This window comes from Leptonychotes weddellii, chromosome 14, assembly GCF_054177405.1.
Source record: "Leptonychotes weddellii isolate Sample4059 chromosome 14, ASM5417740v2, whole genome shotgun sequence".
NCBI lineage: Eukaryota > Metazoa > Chordata > Mammalia > Carnivora > Phocidae > Leptonychotes > Leptonychotes weddellii.
In genome coordinates this window covers 50785755-50802112 of record NC_138382.1, presented here as the reverse complement: position 1 = coordinate 50802112, position 16358 = coordinate 50785755, and the positions used below count along the sequence as shown (strand labels likewise).

The 16358-nt window shown below is 46.6% G+C and overlaps 1 long non-coding RNA gene across 2 annotated transcripts in view; it reads left to right on the top strand.

The window, feature by feature from the left end:
• Positions 1–16358, top strand: part of LOC115944165 (uncharacterized) — an 89552-nt gene that overhangs the window by 59586 nt on the left and 13608 nt on the right. For both annotated transcript variants that reach the window (XR_014140066.1, XR_014140065.1), the window contains one exon: positions 1271–14755. This is a non-coding gene — a long non-coding RNA (uncharacterized LOC115944165). The remainder of the gene's footprint in view (positions 1–1270; positions 14756–16358) is intronic.

The following is a 16358-nucleotide window of genomic DNA, read 5'->3' as shown; positions in this document are numbered from 1 at the left end:
CATTTCTAATGAACAGAATAAAGCAAAAGTGACCATGTGTGACTTCAGAGTCTAGATCATAAAAGAGGCCACAGCTTGCTACTTGCTCTCTCTCAAATCACTCGCTCTGGGGAAGCCAGCTTGCAGGTCTCCAGCCAATAGTCAGCAGTGAGCGAATTAGGAAGAGGATCCTCTGGCCCCAGTCAAGCCACTGAATGTCTACAGCTCTGACCAATACCTTGATTGTAATCTCATGACAGACTCTGAGCCAGACCACCCAGCTAAGCTGCTCTTGGATCTCTGATCCACAGAAGCTGTGAGACAACAAATGTTGTTTTAGGCCACCGAGCTTTAACATAATTTCTCACACAGTAACAGCTAACTAATTATTATTACTTATCTTTAAACATTAATTATCTATTGCATGCCAAGCAAGAGGAATTACAGGGATGGCAGACTACCGGCCCTCAAGGAGCGTTCAGTCTGGTGAAATGTCAAATGATGTTTGGAATAGAGTATGAGAGAGTGCCAATGAATTGTATAGCATAGACAAGTCTGAAAAAAGTCTTTTTTTTAGACAGCATTCTGTAAAGGGGGCTGCTGATCCAGTTGGGCCCATCTGGAGCACTAGAATATAGGCTGACATTCAGGCAGAATCCAACCAGTCTGGAAGTCTATGTATAACAGTACCTGGGGGGACTTTATGAAGGAAAAACCTCAGTCACTCTTTGAAATTACACACTAGAGCTAAATATACACCTATCCTATGATCCAGCCATTCCACTCTTGAATATATACCACAGAGAAATGTAGTTCACCAAAAGACAAGTACAAGGGTATGTATTCCTAGCAGCATTATTCATAATACCCCTAAACTAGAAACGGCCCAATGTCCATAAACAAATTGTAATATATTCACACAAGGGAGTACTTCTCAGCAATAAAAAGGAACAAACTACTGATATATGCAACAACATGGATGTATCTCAGAGACATTACTCTGAGCAAAAGAAGTCAGACACAAAGGAACATACATGTTTACACCAAGATCAAGATCTAGGACATTTCTAGTACTTCACTGTATTCACATAATAATATCTCAATCAAAAAAATTTTAAGATAAATGGAACCACTAAAAGAGAATGAGGTGTATTATTAAACAAGAATTACATATATTTTAAATATATTTATGCCTAAGTGTATATGCAACATACTATAAATTGATGGGCTGTGACAAATACCCAGCTTCTTTTTGTTTTGTTTTTAAAGATTTTATTTATTTATTTGACAGAGAGAGAGCACGAGTAGGCAGAGCGGCAGGCAGAGGGAGAGGAAGAAGCAGACTCCCTGCTGAGCAGGGAGCCTGATGTGGAGCTCAATCCCAGGACCCTGGGATCACGACCTGAGCGGAAGGCAGACGCTTAACCGACTGAGCCACCCAGGTGCCCCAAATATCCAGCTTCTTGATGGAGGGTCTCACTGGCTTAGCTGTGTGACTGACTAAAGCAGTACTTCCTAAGCAGGGTATACTGGAGTACTGAAAAAATGTAAACTCAATTTCAGCTACAGTAAGTCCTGATGTAGTTAGAAGATTAAACTGGAGGAATTATGGAGTACAACTCACTGAGTGAGAAGTAAGCACAAGTAACAAGGGGTCATCTTGACATAGGATTACACACAGAACTCTGCTTTGTGGGTGTGTAAGGGAATAAGCCTGAGCAGCCATCGGTTCTAGTAAATGGTGTCACAAGGTTGAGGGGCAAGCAAGTAAACCCTGCAAACCTGGCAGTACAGTATAATCCCTTCAGGCATGCCTCTAGAAACCCTAGTATTGAGAGGGTGTCCCAATCTCCAAAGATCAAGAATGACTCAACTAAGGAAGGGCCTCCATTCAGGTCTGTTCTGGGCCTGTCTTGTCCCACATCCATACATCTTCCTCTGGACTCCATTCTGGGCCACCTGCAGGAGGGTAATACTCTCTTATCTCAGGGAGTTTATTAACATTTGAAGAATATCTTTAGGCATGTTGTAGGACATTACTCAAAGTTCAAGTGTAAGCCTTTGTTAATTGATTCCTAGAGAAGTTCTTTGTCCCCTCTTCCCTCTTCAAGATCCCTGCGCCTTGCCTTCAGTGTCCATTTGGGGGTTGCCTTCCTTGTCTACTATTGAAGCCAGGCTTGATCATGTGACTTGCTTTGGCCAGCGGATGTTTGCAAATGTGATGCCAGCAGAGACTTCATAAGCACTACTTGCACAATTGGGCTTGCCCTCTTTCTTGTCGCTGGGAACCTGAGTCTACCATGTAAACAAATCCAGGTTAGCCTCCTGGAGGATAAGATCATGTCAAGAGAGATTCTAGCCATCCCTGCTGTTCCAGACATCCCAGCTGAGGCCCTGCACATGTGAGTGAGGCCAGCCCAGACCAGAAGAACTATCCACCCAACCTACAGACTGGTGAGAAATAATCAGAAGTTTTTTTGTTTTGTTTTGTTTTAAGCTACTATGTTTTGGGGTGGTTTGTTATGCTGCACAAGCTGACAAATACAGAGAGGATGATGCCATTTAGTAAGACCCTAAATTGGCTAGCCAGCTGAAGAAGAGGTGGTGGTCTGGGAGGGGGACATTCCTGGGAGAAGAGACAGAATCCGCAAAGGCACAGAGACAAGGAACAGTGTGGCGCATGTGGCCACCTCATGCTTTGGTCACTGGAGCGCAGGGGTAGAGGTGGGAAACGAAGAATGTAGTTAAAGGAGTAGGGAGGGGCTAGATCAGAAGAGCCTTCTATACCAGGTTAAGGAATTTCCAGGTGTCCTGAGGTCTATGGGGGAAACCATGGAAAGCTTTTAAGCAGTAAAGAGACATAATTAGATTTGCATCTTTGAAAATACCATAGCTGTTATTAATGGAGTGTTTACCGTGTTCCAGGTGCTTTCGATATGCATGGCAGAAACAGTGCCCAGGTTGCAGGGTGGAGAGTGGATTGGAGGTGGTCAGGAGGTGACAGGCAGACCAGCAAGGCGGCTCCTGTAGGGAACTGGGGAGAGTGGATGAAAGCCTGAACTGAGGGGGTGGCCCCTGGGATGGGAGAGGATGGGGCAGACGGGCGAGGTATTCAGGAGACCTACTGAATGCATCAGAGGGGTGAGGAAGGAGAAGGGGTCTGGGATGACTGTTGAGGGTCTGGCTTAGGTGGCTGTGGAGAATTTTGGAATCACTGGCATTGAGGATTCCCAGTTTCATATATACCCAGCTCCAAAGAGCTGAAGGGGGCTTGGTGACTATCTTACCCAATCCCCATTCTCTCTACCTCACTTACCATGGACAATGTTCAAGCTGCTGTAGATAGTCTAGGGCCAAACCATTTTTTTCTATGATTGGGGAATTATTTTTGTTACATTAGGAACTAGCACATAAGACCCATGATTTCACAGATATTATTGCTTAGCAAAGGGCCAAAGAAGTTGTTTCAGTTTAAAAAGTTGATAAAAAGAAAAACATTATCAGTGATGGTCCAGGTGTACACAGATATGGCTGAAATGAGGAATGAGTGAAGTTCAGGGCATTCTGCACCCCCTGGAGCACACATCTTTTCCACAGGATCCCAGATAGTGAAGGCCCATATCTTCAAGTGGGCAGATGGGACTGACCTGCAACAGAGCCCGGCTGTCTGGCCAGATCTGGCCTTGGCCCTTGGGAACTGACGAGAACATCTCTTTCTTTGAGTCACCTTCAAAGCCAAATGCAGCTTGTCCAGGTGAACAATTAGATGGTGGCTGTAAGAAGGTAGAGAAAATGAACATGCCAGTTCCTCGGAGGCCTTCAGGAGATGAACTTGTCCTCACCTGCCTGCCTGCTGCCTGCATCCTACCTGCCTTTCGTGCAGGTGTCTGCATTGTCCCAAGAAAAGACTCCTGCACTCAGGCTAAAACTTTGTGTGTGGATGCGGGGACCTTGTCTTGGTGGACACTGTAAGGGATGGCACCCATCATGCCCCTGGGAGCCCCAAGCTACCCCCTGTGCAGGTAAAGGGCAACCCGGGCACCTGTGAGTGTGCAGCCTCTGGCTTGGCAGACAGGCAGATGAGCTCTGCAGCCCCGCAGCCTGCCCAGGCTACCGGGTGGTGGATTCCCGCCTGGACACAGCCTTTCCCTGTGGGCTGGGCCTCCCTTTGTGCAAGGCCGCAACACAATGTGCATAATCCTGCAGACCTGCCCAGCAGAGGCGGGCGGGCAGGAGCGCGCTTGGTTTCCTGTCTTGCTGAATGGCTTGAATGGGCGCTGCGCCTGCTCTTAATCCCCCAGCGGCTGACTGTCCCAGCAGGGGGGCAGAGGAGGAGGGAGGGGAGGGTAGCAGCTCTCATGTCTCCAGGCAGGAGGCTGGCAGGGCCCTGCCCCAACAGTTCCTCCTACCTTTCTGGGGCAAGACATGGGACCAGCAGTGACCCTGCTTGCTGGCACCCTCTTGGGACCCTCTGCCCTTCTCCTAGCACCGTCCTTGGCCAGAATTGGGTGTGCTAGGGTTAAAAGTGGGGAGCTAATGGTAGAGACCAGATTTGAGATCCCAGCACATCAGAACTAGAAGCACCCTTAGGAATTCCATTCCCCCCACTCTCATTTTACAGATGGGGTAACTGAGGCCCATATGGGTCAGGGACATGTCTAAGGTCACACAGTGAGTAAGTGGCAAACACAAAATAAGAAGCAAAGGCTCCTGATTTCAGTCTGGTGGGCTTAACAATAGTCCTGCAACTGTTTCCCAAATTGTTTCCTGCAGCACCCCTAACTGCTGGGGAACATTTAGTGCTCCTGACAAGAACTGCATGGTCGGATACACCAGGAAATGCTGTACATGCAAGAGCACATCCAGAAGCAGCGGCCTTGAAAAGTCCTGCGGTACACAAACTTGGAACTCTTTCCAAACTTACTTGGCAGTGCAGTTCTTTGTTCACACGGCATCTTTTCTCACACAGAGTAGTACTCTGAAACACACAAGCTGCAAATTCCGCACCAGACCCTGCTATAAACTCTCCAGAACATAGAGAAGGTATTTCTGTTTAACCTCCCTGGAGTTTATTCCACATGGGGGCCTAAAGATGGGCGGCATCTCATTTGAGATTCAGAATTGACCAATGTTTATTACCAGGTGCCTTCTACCTTAGTTGTCTCTGACAGCCCTGTTGGATGGCTAATAGAACCGTAACGTTACAATCATGGAAACTGAGGCACATGGTACTGAGTCGCTTAAAGTCACTCAGCCAACAGTCAGCAAAACTGGGTTTCAAGTCAAGGTCTGCCTAGCCTTAAATCCTGGGTTCCTGGTCTTCTGTCACATTCCCCTCTCCTCTTTTCATAATTTTTGATAATAAGCAAAAACATCACTGGAAATAAAAGAAAAAAGGTTAGGTTCACACCCCATTCCAACCTGATGCATTGTGTGCCCCAGGACAAGACCCCATTCCTGATTCACTGTATGACCTTGGACAAGAACTCATCTCTCCAGGTCTCATTTCCTCCCCCTTACAATGGGAGGGTTAGACAAGGCACTCAGTCCCTGTGGGTCTCTCCTGTTCAGCATTCCATGATCCATGATTCTGGTCCTCAGACCCAGGCACACATCCTACTGTGGGGTCAGTCCAGGAATGAGGTGACATGAAGCTGTGCTCGTAGGTGGCACAGGGACAGACCAGCATCTACCTGAGAAGGCAGGGCAGATGCCAAGTCACTCCTGGCATCTTATCAGAGCCATGGGAAACTGTCACTCAGAGCTCAGGGATGGAGTCAGCCTTGCATGGTGCTGGTTCTCAGTAGCATGACTTGTGACACCCTCACAGGCAATGACCTCCTTAGTGGGTGGTGGAGAAACCTGTAGGACAGGTGAGGGTGGGATCCCGGAGAGGGGCAGGCAGGTAGTAAGACAGCATTGTGGCATTCTAGACCTGACTTGGATTTCCTTTTTATGGGCGGCATTTGTCATAATTTGGCCAATAGGTCCACTCTCTTTTTAAAAGAAGGTAGTTGTCTTAATTTGGGTTAACCTAGAAGCAGACTCTAAGGCAAGGATTAAAGTGCAAGTAGTTTATTTAGGAGAAGATCCCAGGAAATGCCGCCAGGGATCATGGAAGTAAAGCAGGGCAGGGAGAGAACACAATGAATGACTTGTTATCATGCAAGTGACCCCTATTGGGCAACTGGATCTTGACCGTGCTGGGGAACCAGTGTGGTACATGTACGTGTTCAGCCTCAGTGTTAAGCCACCTGAGGGGCAAGGCAGCTGGAGTATGTATCCCCAACTTGGGTGTCAGGGTGTCAGCCACTGGTTAAGGATCATTTCCAGGGAGGGGGCTGTTCATTCCCAGCATGCCTGGTCTGCCCTGGAAGGACCACCAGGGAGAGCTCCTAGGCAGAGTGGCAGATGCTGAGGTCCCATGTGTCTGCCACAGAGGGTTGTGAGCCAGAAGCTGAGACACCTACACCTGGGAAGGGGTCTAAGCTCTTCCAAAAACTGCTGGGGCCTGGGCAGGGGAGGGGGAGGAAGGCTGAGTAAGTCATTTGCCCTCTTGAAGCTTCAGGTTTCTCATCCGGCAGATGGGAACGGAATCCCTGCCCTATCACACACAGGACCAAATCCTAAATTATACAAAGATGATGAGTATATACTTATCCCTCTCCAATCTATCCTCCCCACCTGCCTGCCCCAGTACCACATACCACTTCTCATTCACTTCAGCTAGGATTATCAGCGTTTTGGTCCTGTTAGCACCTCTACATCCCTCCTGCTCATCCTGGCCAAGGACCCATCCCCCTTAGAATGGGCAAGGACTTTAGATTTAGAAATTACGATTCTTAGGTTCAAGAGGGAGCAGAGTTATATGGGCCTGGAAAACAAGAGGTCTGGATGAAAATCTTAGTTCATTCATTCATTCACTTAATATTTATTGAAGACCTACCATACCCACAGATTGACGGTGCTTGAGGAAGAAGACACCGTTCCCAAAAGAGCTCTGTGTCCTTGGGTTGGCAGGGTGCCTTGCCCTCTCTTGGCTTGTCTCCCCACCTATGAAATGGGCCAGGTGGTTCCTGAGGTCCCTTCCAGCACTGTCATATTTTGCTTTAAGAACAACAGCCCCAATCTCCATGAGATCTGCGACCTGGCGTCCAGGAGGCATCCAGGAGGCCAGCACCCAGCTGTGTCTGGAGACAGTAGGCAGGGGCAGGGAAAGATCCACGATAGGCCCTCCAGTGAGACTGTCACCGTGCCTGGGCTTTGCCTGCTGTGAGCTCTGCGTAAGCTCTGCAAACAGCGGCTGAAGATGGTGGATTGGGGCAGCATTAAGCCGTATTAAGTCGAGCTGTTTCTACAAAGAGTATGTTTTAGGATAAACCTGGCACACCAAGAGGACGTAACACTTGTAAGAAGTGGCTTCATGCCATCCACAGCACCTAGCACAGAGAAGTATTCTCCATCTCCACCCACATACAGGACTCCCAAAGGAGAAAATTGCACAGCATCCTGGTCCTCTCTTTCTTCTAGCACATCCCCAGCCCCCTAGGCACATGACCCAGGCTGAGCCCGTCGGAGGACTCCATCCTCCTGGCTACTGTGATTGGTCCAGGGGTGATCATGTGACCCCAGCCAGGCAAATTGGTGTCCTTTCTTGGGATTTTTTTTTTTTTTTTTTAAGCTGATGAGAAAGAATCCTTTCCTAATGGGTGATGAGGTGTGAGTTTAGAGCTGTTGGGAGTCATGTCCTCATCCATGGGGAAGCCTGTCTGTGGAAGGAAGGAAGGAAGCCAACAGTTAGAGATAAAAAGCTGAGAAGAGTGTCTTGGTGTTTGAGTTCCTGGTCCCAGACCTCCCTCCCTAAGGCCAGCCCCAGCCCTGCCCTTCTTGGTTACTTAAACCAATCAAATGCCTTCTTAAGCTGTATTAAGAAATAAAACTTACTTACTTGAGTTTTATTTCTATCATCCCCAAACAGGAGAATCCTCAGTGAGAACAGTACCTTCCGTTTATTGAGCTGACTGTGCACCAGGAGCGTTCCACTGCATCACCTCACATAATCCTGCACACGGCCACATGGGCCATGATTATTATGCCCATTTTACAGATGAGGAAGCTGTGAGGCAGAGGGAGACCCTTGTATCGAGTCACAGACGACAGTGATGTTGGAGCTAGCATTGGAGAGAATGGTGCAGAGAGCCTTACTTTTCTGCTTTTACCCAGCGAGAGCTTGAGTTTCCCTCATTGAAAACTCCCATGGGAGCTGTAGACAAGGCTGTGGGCAGGGAGATGGGGTAGAGTAGTTGCCCCACCCTCCAATGACAGAGGGTTCCCCCAAAGCCAGTGTAGACTGGAGGGGGCACCGGAGAGCTCAGGGCCGGCCTTGGCACTGGCAGTGAATCACTGAGCGACCTTGGGTATGACCATCACCACCTACTGTGCTTCCGAGAAAAAACAATAACAACCCCTCTTTTTTTTTTTTTTAGAGATTTTATTTATTTATTTGACAGAGAGAGACACAGTGAGAAAGGGAACACAAGCAGGGGGAGTGGGAGAGGGAGAAGCAGGCTTCCCGCTGAGCAGGGAGCCCGATGCGGGGCTCGATCCCGGGACCCTGGGATCATGACCTGAGCCGATGATCCGAAGGCAGACGCTTAACGACTGAGCCACCCAGGTGCCCCAGTACAACCCCTCTTATTGAGCAGTTTTGTACGTGCGCTCATAATCACCCAACAGAGTAAGTACTATAGTCACCTCACCTGGCAGATGGGGAGCCTGAGGCACAAAGCAATGAAATCACACATCCAAGGCAACATGATGCACCAGCAAGTGGCGGAACTGGGATTTGAGCCCAGGCAGTCTGGTTCCAGAGTCCATTCTGTTAACTACCTCCCTATAGCCTCCCTTTCTTTTTTTTTTTTTTTTGAACAACACATTTATTATTGCAAAGTTCTGGAGGTTAGAAGTCCAAAATCAGTATCTTTGTTTTGAATCGTCAATCAGGGTATTCTCCACAATCCATTCCAGATTTGATGGGGAGGAGGTGGGGCACCCCAGACAGCATGATTCTGAGGTCGAAATCACTAATTTTATATTAAGATGAAACTAGAGTACACTTACCTAATCTCATTTAAAAGGCAGCCCATGTGGCTTATTTTATTATTTTTTAAAAAAGGAAAAAACCCCTGTTCTTTGCCATTTGTGTGGGCGGATTGGCTAAGCATGATCCCAGCAGGGTCTTCCCAGCTCTTTACAGTTTGTACAACCAGCTTCAGTGTCTCTGAATTCAGAGGATCCTCTGGTCAGGCAAAGAGAATCGTCTCCCATTTTACTGATGAGGAACCAGGGGCCAGAGTGGGGGAATCACTTGTTAAGTGTGTACGTGTGCGCGCGTGTCTGTGTGTGTGTGTGTGTTTCGGAGTGCATGGGCAGGAAGGGCCGCCGGTGCCCCTGCAGGCCTGGATCCCAGCTGGGAGAGGAGCTTGTCAGTTTCAATGCTTGGAGGGGAGGGTTCCGGCCCACTGCCCCTGTATGGAGTCACTCAGACTTAGCTAAGTACACAACAGCCAGGAGCCTGCTGTTGCAGCCACTGAAATCAGAGGGCAGCACAAAAATGTAGGTGTAGCTCCCTCCCTCCTACCCCCCTGCCCCTCTTCTCCTGCCTCCCACAGGGCGGAACTGCCTGGAACAGGCCTGGCCCAGCCAACGAGTCTGCACACGCAGCATCCAGGAACAACTGCAGGGCGGCTCCGGGGCACATGTTTCCACGTGCTCCCTGCCCCACATGCGTGCATGTACACGCATATGCACACACATGGCTTTCGAGGAGGTATACTTGGGAAAGGTGTGGGGCTCTGGGTTCCAGGCTGGCTCAGCCTTTGACATTTTGGTGACCTCTGACTCTTCCCTCCTCTAAGCTTTGACTCTCCATCTGTAAAATGGGCATGATGATGTCTACCTTCTAGAGCTGTTACAAGTATCCAAAAAAAGACAGCAGGACCTGAGAGCCCTGGGTCTGAAGGAGCCCTGGGAGACGATTAGCCTAATGCTTGCATTTCACAGACAGGGATACTGAGGCTCAAAGAGGGAGAGGGAATTGCCCAGATCACAAAGCAAGTCAGGCATAGATTGGCTAGAACACAGGCCTCCTGACTCCTGGGACCCATGCACCCAGCGCAAGGCTTGGCCATGGAAAGAGCGAAGTGCTGTCCAAGGTGAGTTCTTGTTCCTGCATCTGATCATCCATGTAGATGTGATTTTGAGACCAAAATACTTTATAAATACCACTTATTAACACAAACTCACATGTACTCTGCTGGGGGATGTCCTTCTTTGTGAAATGTTAGCTCAGACAGGCAAACAAAAGACTTTATGAATCTCAGCTTGCTCAATGTCTTTGATTTGCTTCATACCTACAAGTTCATACTAAGCTTACCTATCTGCTGGGCTCTTGATTGACCCTATATCAATCGAGCTTTCCCTAAAAGATAAATTCCAAAATAGATGAAGACTCAGGGGAGCCAGGTTTTAGGGCCATTGGGAGTGTTTGCCCAAGTCCCTGACCCTCCACTTGCCCATTTATATATATATATATTAAAGAATTTATTTATTTATTTATTTGACAGAGAGAGACACAGTGAGAGAGGGAACATAAGCAGGGGGAGTGGGAGAGGGAGAAGCGGGCTTCCCGCTGAGCAGAGAGCCCAATGCAGGGCTCCATCCCAGGACCCTGGGATCACAACCTGAGCCGAAGGCAGACACTTAACAACTGAGCCACCCAGGTGCCCCTCCACTTGCCCATTTATAAATGGCTAGGTTTGCAGTCATCTGGTGTGTTCTCCCTGCCCATGCCTGCCTCAGCCCCTGGGGCCCACCCCAACTCCACTTCCTCACCAAGACTCTCACTTTGCCCTCTGTACTGTAGCTGTCCATACACACTCCTGCCTGTCTGTTAAGGTGGGTACTCCCTGGGACAGGAACCAAAACCCCAGTGCCCCTCAGGACCCAGTCTACAGTTGCTGCTCAGGAAATGTGTGTCCAATGGAAGGGCTCCTAGGTGAACTTGGAGTTCAGGCATGCAGGTCACAAGAAGAAGGAAGAACCTAAAGGCAGTAGGTAAGGCATTGGGAGAATCAGGATTCCTTTCTCCCACTGTTTCTCCCACCCAGCCTGTGTACTATTCCAGACAAAGTGACAGGACTTCCCATGTGACTGATATTCTCTTAATAATAATTATACCCATTTATTCAGCCCATATCGTGTGCCAAATGCTTCATATATATGTTAGCTCTCGCCCTAATATCAGCTCGAAACCCATTTTCAAGATTGGGACCTGAGGTTCAGAAACCTCAATTTACTTGCTTCAAGAAGAGGAGCTAGGATTTGACCTTGGGTCTGTCTTGATTCCCAAGGCCATGCTCGTTCTGATAACACAGGCCTCTTCTGGAACACTAATACTCTCAGGAAACTTGGGACTAAGGGATTTCCCTTTGCAGGACTTTTTCCTTATTGTAGACACAGGGAGGATAGGACTCTGTCTCCCTATGGACTCTCCTTCATCTCCCTAACCTCAGTTTTCCCATGGGTGCAGTGAAGAAAGGGGCCAGTTCCACCCAAGCTTATTGGTAATTCTGATAAACCATCCACATTCTTTACTTGGGCTTTTAGGAGTGAAGACAAGAAGGAAGTGGGCAGGGAGAGAACAGTTATAACTGGGGTCCTCAGTACGGGACACAGAGTGTCTCAGGCTGCCTGGGATGGTGATAATTCACCTCACTGGTCCACAGTCATGGAAACCTGGCCCAGGAAGGTTTGACACCTCGATGAGCGGTAGAACCACCTGGGGATACTTGCTAAAATGCAGGTTCCTGGGTCCTGCTCCTGGAGAAACCAAGGTAATAGGTTTGGGGCAGAGACAGCATTGTGCATTTTTAACAAGTGCTCCAGATGATTCCGAGATAGAAGTTTAGGAGCCACTGCCTGAGAGATCTGGGTTCTAGGATTCTTCTAAGTTTGAACACTAGGGGCCAGGGGGAGAATAATGCTGTGAGTTACAGCCCCTGATTCATTTGACATAGTCACACATGATAAAATATTTTTATATCCTACCTTGACCCAAATAAGATTTTAAATGATATAGGAAAAAATACACTCAGAATCCAAAAATTGAAAGTTAATCAGTACTTTCATATATATACCTATAAGAAATGCATGTCTGTGTTAAAAGATATTTATAAAAATGTTCATAGCGGCATTGTTTATGATAGCTATACATTGGTAACAACCTAAGTGTCTTACAACAGTAGAATGGATAAATAAATTACCATGTCTTTGTACAATGGACAACCGTGCTTCAGTGAAAATGAAATAAACCATTGCTACAGTGAAAAACATGGATGAATCTTACAGACATAATGTAAAGAGAAGGAAGCTAGACACAAAAGAATACATATTATATGATTTCATTTATAAGAACTTCAAAAACTTATGAATGGAAAAATGAATCATGATGATACCTCTGAGGGGTATTGATAGGGAGGGGGCAAGAAGAAGTCTTCTGTGGTCTGTTAATATTCTATATGTTGATCCATAGGCAGAGATGTAGGTATATGTATTTTTTTAAAGATTGATTGATTGGTTGATTGATTTTAGATATCACGACCCTGAGATCAGGATCTGAACCGAAACCAAGAGTCAGTTGCATAACTGACTGCGCCACAAAGGTGCCCCTAGGTATATGTATTTGTAAAAACTCCTCAAGCTATACACATAATCTGTAATCACTTTACTGAGTGTGTATCATAGTTTAATTTTTAAAAAACGTTAAGAAAAAAATAGTAAGCAATGGAAATCTCAGTGAACTCCAAAACGCTGTCATCACGCAAACCATATTCACTGGCCAGAATGCAAAGCAATTAGAATTCAGTTACTGAAAGATAGCTCCACCCTGCAAATCCCTACACCTGGAAAAAAAGCACACTGGTAAATATCAGATCTCTTAGATGTTGCCAAAGCAGTGCTCAGAGGGAAATTTGTAACTTTAGCTATCCTCACTATTAAAAGAGAAAAATTTTAAAAATAAGGAGTGAGATCACTGAACTTTCAATCCAAGAAGCTAGAAAAGGAATGAAATAAAACCAGAGGATGTAGAAGGATGGAATTAGAAGTGAGTGAAAAAGAAACAACCGAAGCAAACAATACATCAGTACAGATGATCAACAAAACAAAGCCAGTTCTTTGAAAAACCGATAATATAAACTAACCTCAGGACTAATTAAGGGAAATCATAAGATACAAACAATATGAAGAACAAAAAGAAGGGTAGGAGTTGCAGGAGGAATCTGACTACAGACACAGGAATTTAAAACTATATAGGAAAATTAAGCCGTGAGGAAACCATGGTAAGAGTCAAGTAAGTGCAGGCATGCACAGTGAGGGGCAGAGAGCTTCTTGGACTTTCCTGTCTCACTTGGATTCAAAGCAATAGAATCGGGCAGAAAGACAGTGCAGTCAGGGGCCTGCAGTGTGTGTCCCTGAAGGGCAGAAGCGCAGGTCCAGGACTGGGTGTGCAGGGCCCCCTGGAGATAGCCCTCCCAGACCTCCTGTCCCTGCCCCAAGGTCCCCTTCTTGAACTCGTCTCCTCTTTGACCTTGAGAGGGCTGGCACTGTGTGAGAAGATACCAGGGTCCTCTCAGTTCTGGCTCTCTCACCTCTGGCTTGCTTTGATGTACAGGGTCCTCTGTCTCTTCTCTGGTGGCCCCAAGGCATTTCCTTGTGGGGTGGTCAGGCTCAGCACCACCTCCAGCCAGGCTCACTCCCTGGGAGGTCGGAAGCCACCCCACCCAGGGCCTCCTTTTTCTTCTAGAAAGCTGTCTGGCCAGGGACCAGGGCCAGAGGAATCCAGGGCAGTGAGGATGCCAGCCCCCAAGAGATAGCACCCACCTCATCTCCTACAGGGTCACTCTGCTCTAGAACCCATTTACAATCCCTGCTGTACCCTTCTCTACCCACTCCTGCCTGTCTCTCCCTGCCTGGGTCCTTACCTGTGGTATGTTAGGAAGTGTTTAACAAAGGCTGTCCTGAAAAAGGATGTATAATATATATCTGTATATGTTTACTATACGTTTTCCTGATGTAAAGAATGTGTAGCGTACAATTTACAGATAATGTGCAATACCCTATTGTAAATTCCATACGCTTTCAAACTCAGTGCTGCTATTCCTTGTAAAATCCACTGTCAGTTTTTCTAATTCTGTCACCAACAATAGCATTGCAAAATCAAACTATGAACAGATTCTTGGTTACTATAGGATGTGCAGCAAAGAAGTCGTTTATGTTGTGAAGTTCTTTCATGAATGTTGACTGGTATTTTCATTTACATTATGAGTAAGGCAAAATGAAATACTAAAGACATACAATGGAACTTCACTCATTCATCAGTAACAAAGATAACTTGTCTGCCAAGCAGATAATAGTTTTCAAGTCCTGGAAGAATTCCCTCATATTTTGATGCTACTCATAATATTAAAAAAACTGTAAGCATGGCAGACTTAAATTTAGTCTGCATTATTAACATTTTCTCCATCATTTTTTAGAAGTCCAGGGTCTAAATGCTTGACCAGCAACAAAACATTAAACCAAGTTCTGATTTGGAGCATTTGCCCGTTTCTGTGATGTAAATACTTCCAGTGCTGGAGTTTCCAGATGGTGATATGGTGCCATTGAACATGGAGTTGAGAGGAGATGCACATGATTCTACAGTTTTCCCGCCACACAGGTACAGTAGGTATAAACAACCTTAAAGGCGTAGATAATAGTAAGATAAAGGAAAATAATTAGGATGTGATGAATTTTGCATATTACCTTTGCTTCAAGTATTATCTACCAAATTGTAAGCTTATAGAATTTATTTTTATTAATGGCTATGCCTAAGCACTGACAGGGAAGATTCCTGACAATTTAGCAGTCATCCCTCTGGAGCTAGCGCAAACTGGCTCCAGCATCCTGTGTGTCCCTACCCGGCTTCAAGGTCCAAATACGACTCCCTCTTTGATGCCTTCCCTGATCATGTGCTCTGTGAGGGCAGACACTAGATAGGACCTGCCTCTGTTCCTTGGGGCCTGTCACTGAACAGGCTTCGTGGCTTAGAAAGCATGTGCCAAAGCCACATGTTGAACCAGCCCTCTCCACTCCCAGCCCTGCATGTCCTCTGGGACATGATCCTCCCGGTGCCTGGTCCTCAGCTTTTCTTCTTTGCTCCTTCTCCTCCTGTAGGCCACATGGAAACTGTAGCGGCAGGTTCTCAATAACAGAGGCAGCCACTTGGCCTCAGTTTCCCTGCCTGTAAGGTGCTAAGGAAGGAGGGGATGGCAAGAATAAAAGCACAGTGATATTCCTTGCAGTCTCTTTTTCTTAGGGAAATATGGTTGTGGGCACTTGGATGTGGTCTATACATGCAACTTAGTGTCTTGTGGTTTCTCATTGACATCATAAGCCATTTTCCCTGTTTCTGTATAGATTTCCAATTTTCCATTTTTAGTGGATGCTAAATGTCATTTTATTCTATTAGAATTCACTTTATCTTTCCTTTATTTTGAGACATTTATATCGCTTTTGGTTTTCTGGAACCAGTTTTGCCTTACCCTCACCAGCATCGAGTGTTTTCAGTTCAGAAAATACATACTGGGGCGCCTGGGTGGCTCAGTTGGTTAAGCGACTGCCTTCGGCTCAGGTCATGATCCTGGAGTCCCGGAATCGAGTCCCGCATCGGGCTCCCTGCTCAGCAGGGAGTCTGCTTCTCCCTCTGACCCTCCCCCCTCTCATGTGCTCTCTCTCTCTCAAGTAAATAAATAAAATCTTTAAAAAAAAAAAAAAGAAAATACATACTAACTTAAACACCATAGATTTTATTATTGGTTAATGTGCTTATGTTTTAATTCCTAGTGCTATTGGACATTTTTCTGTCAACTTTTCTATGACCAGCTGTCTCTGCACTATTAAACAGAGAACACAGGACACAATGCAACTTGATTCTTCGCGTCTTGAGTTATTACCAACACCAGGGCCTTCTGGAATGTGTAGGCTTTTGACCCCAGACTGTGATTTTGAGTGAATACAGCTGTCATTTATACTGTTTTGGACATTTCTCCTGTCAGGCTGTTAAATACTGCTTTTTTGCTAGGGTCAGTGGGCCAACTTCTTGAGTCTTTGTTTGCTTCTACTCTGAGAAACCAGACATAATAACAAAGCTTGTTAGAATTGCCTAGAAGAAAATACGCTGGGCATTGGAACCTGGTTGCTTCACTGTGAGGAAGGGGCATGGATTCATGTCATCTGGTACATCCACCCAGAGGCCTTGTAAGTTTATATCCTAACTCTTG